The sequence below is a fragment of the Phocoena sinus genome, chromosome 19 (genome assembly GCF_008692025.1).
Source record: "Phocoena sinus isolate mPhoSin1 chromosome 19, mPhoSin1.pri, whole genome shotgun sequence".
NCBI classification, from domain to species: Eukaryota; Metazoa; Chordata; class Mammalia; order Artiodactyla; family Phocoenidae; genus Phocoena; species Phocoena sinus.
The window spans coordinates 35,511,620-35,517,619 of record NC_045781.1 but is presented as its reverse complement, the minus strand read 5'-3'; the positions used below and the strand labels follow the sequence as shown (position 1 = coordinate 35,517,619).

Sequence of the window (6,000 nt, the reverse complement as noted above, 5' to 3'; positions counted from 1 at the left end):
CGTCAGGGGAGGCACCAGACTCACTTTTCCACATCACTTCACAGTTACATTTGGCAGGCAGGCGGGCTCGCACGCCAGAGCGCTCAGCCCAGAATTCGTGAATCTATTTGGAATCTCCCTGCTTCCTCGAAGCTCATCCCTGTTGCCGGTTTGTGCACGGACAGTAGCGCCCACCCAGCGAAGCCGCACTTTGGGCTGCGGACACTCAGGGCCCGGCGCGCCCGCCCGGCGTCTCCGCACCAAGCCCCGAAGCTCCGAGAGGCATGAACGCGATCCGGAGGCGCCTGCCCAGCGCGCGGGGAACGCCCTCGGGAGCCGACCTCGAGCCCCTCCAGCCATTTGTGAACCAAGAGGCTTGAAATTCGCCGGCGCGGAGCCCCGCAAGAGTAAGTGGTCCCCCTACGCACCCTCGTTTTACTCCACGCCCCGAGGACCCAGAAGGGACCTTTTCTTTTAGGAATCCCATGCCCCTTCCGACACCTTGCGCGCCTCCTTTCTCTCGGTTGGTGGATGCGGGTTCGCCGCCCGGGTGCGGGGCTGAGCTATGTCTTCTTTACTGCTTTGAACAGATGATGGGATCACCTCAGGGTTCTGCCAGACGATCTTTTGCAACCTGCTCTGACAGTAGATCCTGGGGAGTAGTAGCAAGCGGGCTGTGCCCCTCCAGTTTTCCTGAGGGCTCTCTCGCTGTCGCCTGGCGGTTTCGCCGCCTCACGACACAGGCAGGCGCTGCTGCAGCCGGGCGCCTTCACTGCGGGGTCCGTGCGGTGAATGGGAAGCACCCGCCGCCGGATGAGAGGCAGGTGCGAGCCCGAGCAGAAAGGAGGGGAAGGGGATCGGGGGTGCCGTCTGGCTGATTTGCTGCACCGCCCCACCCCCGAGGAGAGGGAGGGCGACCCCCGCGGTCGTGCGGGCCACGACTCAGCTGCGAGAGCCCCAGCGCGAGGCTTTCCCACAAGTGGCTCCTCCAGCCCGGGAGCGCGGTGCCCGCTGCAAACTTGCCGGGCTCCCCAGCCGCCCCGCGGCTCTGCGGACGCGGAGATGCTGCCCCGCATCCAGGCAGGACCCCCAAGCAGTGTGCTCCCCGAGCCCGCGAGACTGCGCTCACAGAGGCCTCCTGAGCTGAGCCAGAAATTCCCTCAGACTCCGGCAGAGCCCGGAGCTGCGCTTTCTGACATCTCACTCCTCCCCGTCCGCGAACCCTTGCGGGGCGGGCTGCGCCCCTCGCAGGGCCCGAAGCAAAGCGGGCTCTTGCCTGGGTTCTGCCAGCGCGTAACAGGTTCATAAGGGACTTGCGCCCGTTCTCTCAGGCTCCAGTCAAGCCAGGGAGCCGGCGAAAACCTGCCGCCGCCAACGATGATGCCAACAGGTATCCATAATTTCCTGCGTCTTTTCCCTCCCCAAGACCAAAGCCTTCCCCATCCAATCTGGCAGAAACCTCAAAGTTTCGTTATCGTGGACCCTTACGCGCAGGCATAGAGCCGGCTGCACGTCCAGGACTAGCCGTTTGCCTTCCCGAGGCGAAATGGCAGCTGTTTGCTTGGGTTGCTAAATGTAAGATATCAAACAACATTAATTGTTTATTGTTGCAAACGCACATTAGTCAGTGATGGAAAATCAGGCTGGCAGCTGCTCACTTCAGCTCCAGTTAAAGGATAGAGCTTATACTCAAGCAAGGGAGAAACGGTCTTTTCAACTTTACTACCCTTTCCTGAAGATTCCACAAGAGTTTCCTCTTTAAGAGGCATGATCCGACCATCCCTTAGCGCGCCGGAGCTGCTAATCAGATCAGCTGGCTCCTTTCTCTCACCGGCCTCATAGAATTTGTGTGCCGGGAATGGGAACGGGGACGCTGGAGAAGGCATAGGAGCACTGCCCTCTCGAATCGATCCCACGGCGAAGCAGATCGGAGGGATTGGGGACGGTTGGGGCCCTTAGAAAGCGCCTGCCCTCTTTACAGCAATCCTGACAGCCATCTCAATGGTTAACAACCCTCCCTTGGCTGTCACCTCTGGCTTCATTATGGGAGCTTTTCAACTGGAAAACTGTGTGTGGGAAAGAGATATTTATGTAAGATTTGAGAGTGGGATTTTCCATCCATTGAACCTGGCCGCTGTACCTCACTGCATGCAAAATGAGCCCTGTCGTTCATGGCAAACACAACTGAATGTTCTGCCTGGCTTTTGCTTTTCATCAGCTGTGTCCAGTTTTGCAGGGGTTTTATCTAGTGTGTGCGTGTGTATGTGTGTAAGAGAGAAAGAGAGAGAGATTCTTCTACCGACAGGTCTGATACCTTTAGAGGATGTTCTCTGAGGGTTACATTTTTTTTTTTTAATCCCTCAAAGGAAGTTCTCCATAATCATCATGTCCCGACATGTTTTTCCACTTCCCTGAGCTCTGTGGCTGAAAGAAATTCTAGGCCTATCCCTCTTTTTAAATAAATAATACTAATAATAATATTCTGTAATTCTGCTTTAGCAGATTTGAAGCTCCCCATCACATAGTCATTTCATGCTGGAGCAGTCGCAGGATTTTAAATCACCTTTGATATATTTTTTTTTCCTGGACTCTGAAGAGGGCTTGGAGTTGAGAAAATCTGTTCTGAAAACAGAGAAGAGCCTTCCCAGCAACTCAGGGGATTGCTTCATTCAGGGCTGTTCCGTAGCAGTTCATCTTCCTCATTCTGTTCCCCAGCCACCCAAACGGGCGTTAAGGTATCCTGTGACCATCACAAATAAGCCAGATATTTCAGAGACACTGAAATTTGTGCTGCAATGTTGTCATGCAAACTTTTTAATCATTCTCCCCTTCAACCTAGATCTTATATTTCCAGTTATTATTACTATTTAAAAATCAATTCTTCTGCCTTATAATCTGTATCTCTTAAAACTCTTAAGATCCCAAATGGGTAGATCTCTCTACCCAAGACTCTTAATATATTTTGGCTGCATTTTTGGTGTCCAGGATACATTTCTTGAGCTCTTGAAGGTGTTATGAATTTAGCTGAAGAACAATTTTATAGCAGCCCTGACTGGAATAGCATCTCCATTTGCCTGCTCTACACATATCAACTTGAAAGGGAAGGAAGTCTTTAACCTGAAAACTAACTTTATTTGGGCATCATGCAGAACTCTGGTCAAGACAGTATTCATCTAAAGCAGCCCCTTAGCTTAGCACCGAACACAGTTTAAGTAGCCAATGGCAGTATGCTCTAAGTAAAAAAAAAAAAAGGAATAAAAAAACTAAACAACCTGTAAAACACGCTCAGCAGAATGTAACAGACCACTTGAGAAGGCATTTTGAAAACACTGTTACATAAATATACTCATGGTGCAACATTTCCTTGTAAACTCTCTATAGATTTAAAGTCTGATTGCTCCTGGTTAGCAGGGAGCACCTGATTGTTGGAACAAAGCAAGAAAACTCCACAGAAGGAGGGTATAATGATTCTACTCAAGAAATTGTACCTCAGGGCTTTCCTTTCCAGGTTCCTTTCACTGTTTATTGGCGAGGAAAATGGAACAAGCACATATAGAATAGTGAGAATCCACACTTCATCAACTGTTCGGAAGTAACCTTATCATTAGAAGTAAACTAATGCTTTAAAGAAAAAAGTAATAATCTTCGTATTCTTCTACTCAAGGTGGCACACTTTATGACTTAATCAACATTCCAATCTGAGCAAATTTTCCATGCACGGCCAAAAGCTTTTCATGGGTAAAACGACATTCAGTTTGTATTGCCAACCATTCTTTCTTTCCCCATCAGCAAAGTTTTGTGTTTGACAAATCAAGGAACAAACGTAATCAGAATAGCCTTTAAATTATAGGTGAAATCTAAGGTCCCAAGACGTTCTTTTGAAAGTATTTTGCTCAATGGTGCTGTTGATACTTTTGTATTTCTTACAATGTTATTCAGAGAAGCAGGAAAAAATGCAGTTTTCTCTTTGTCTTCAGCACTGTTGGCATTCACAGCTGAAATGGACCAATTTTGCTTTTTAGTTTAGGAAAAGGCTTCTAACTGTGGTGTATTGTACACCACCTACAGAGTGTAGAATTAAACCCAAGCTGATTCCTTCGCTCTATATTATGTGTTGTACACACACACACACATGCATGCACGCACACACGCACACACACCTCTTACTTCTAGAAAACCTGAAAACGTCCCTAGATAACTAACTCATTTATTGGTTCAAGTAGGAGATTTGTATCATATTCCCTTTGCCATTTCATCAGCTTTAGATTATTTGATTTGCCCTCCTGGCTTCTTGGATTTGTATATTGACTAGTCTTTTAAAGCAAATACATCTGTTTGTGGTGTGGGAAAATTTTTTCCAGAATCTCATAAATGTATATTTGTGAAATAGAATAATATTTTGATGGTTCAAGGCCATCAGCTGATGCAGTGGGGCTTAATTAACCAAAGAGCTATTAGTCTGCTCTCATTCCATTCCCGTAGAAAGTTGTTGATGCTGTGATGTGTGCAGTATATCTCTGCTGAACTGTTGGTTCTTGCCCCTGGAACCCGCTTCAGATGTAACCAGGAGGAGAAAGTTAGTTGAACCTGGCAACTTCAGAAGGTCAGAAAAGAAATAAGTTCAAGGGATGCCATTTAGCTGCTTCTCCCACATGTTGCTGTGAACGAAATCTCCATCACCTCTTCATGGCAAAGCACTGGGGCCAACACAGTTTCCTTTTTCTATCATGTCCTAAGCTTTTATTTCCTGCGTTTAAATGTCATGTGCTATTCCCTGTCACAAATATCATCCTCCTTCTTGCTTTTAGAAGTCTTGCTTTTTTGTATAGTTCTATTAGTAGGTGGAAATATATAGCTGTGATTTTCTGTATCTCTTTGGACAGCATCATAAAAGAATAACCCTTGTATTTAGAGCCTTCAACCAGTTTCCTTCCCTACCCTCCTTGCCAAAGACTACTGCAAATGCTAGAATGATGGTTGGTTGAGGGCAAAGCATAGTTAGTGCTCAGTATACATTGATTTAATGCATTAATGACTGGCAAACACTGTGCCTTTTTTTTCCTCTTCTAGTGTATTCTCAGTAAAGGGGAAGGAGGGATGCAATTATATCTAAAGTCCAATATTGTGACAGTCTACCTCAATTTTCTCTACAGAAATTTCATAAATTGTCCCAAGTTTATTCTTAAACACAGCTTTTCCACATGATATGGACATATAAAAATGACCTAATTCAGCTTTGTAAAATTGAGAATGCCTCCAAGACTAAACTTGCATCAAGAATGCTATTAAACTCTTTGTGATGCAAAGTTATATTTTATTGGGAAAAATGCTCTAATTATGGAAGTGTTGCATATATAACTCAGTGTCTGTACCTTTCCCTTGCAGAGAATGTATAAAAAAGTACCCGAGGAAGAGCTTACTTCTTCTTTCCTTCTTTTGCTCCCTCCCTCTCTCTCTTCTTTCTCTTTAATATATTGTATTTGAACAGTTCATATCAACCTCATGTGAATTGCAAGTCCGAGTGTGTTAGAAGACTCCTCTGTATTGATTTTAATCAGCAGGATACCTGGCCCTCACAAATACACACAGGAAAAAAAAATAGGTTCCATGATAAGGTGCTCGGGGATGTGTTTACTGATACTTTAAGCAAATGGAATGTGTTCCAAAGGAATATTAAACGGAATCTTCTTAATTCTTTCTATGTATATCATTAAGTGAAAATGTTATGCTATATTCATATTCTATTAGCAGTAAGCACCATATTTTCCATGCATTGTTTCTTTCTAGATGAATTCATGCATAAAATATAATTATTTGATTCCTGATGTGACACACACAAGTAACATAAAATAAGTAGATGGGGGAATGATATAAATATCATAAGGGAATGTTTTTCTTTCTTACCTATGCAACCTCATCTCCAAAATTTAATGTAAAAATTACAAGGGCACATTTCATTCTTTATTAGTCCACTGCTGTTTCAGCTTGACAAACAGAATTTAACTTTTCTGTGTCCAGGTA

At 45.3% G+C, this 6,000-nt stretch overlaps 1 protein-coding gene across 1 annotated transcript in view; it reads left to right on the top strand.

Moving 5' to 3' along the window:
• Positions 1 to 268: 268 nt before the first annotated feature.
• CDH8 (cadherin 8) overlaps positions 269 to 6,000 on the top strand; it is a 375,449-nt gene continuing 369,717 nt past the window's right edge. Inside the window, exon 1 of the mRNA XM_032614776.1 lies at positions 269 to 386. The gene's annotated coding sequence lies outside the window, so the exon portion shown is untranslated. The remainder of the gene's footprint in view (positions 387 to 6,000) is intronic.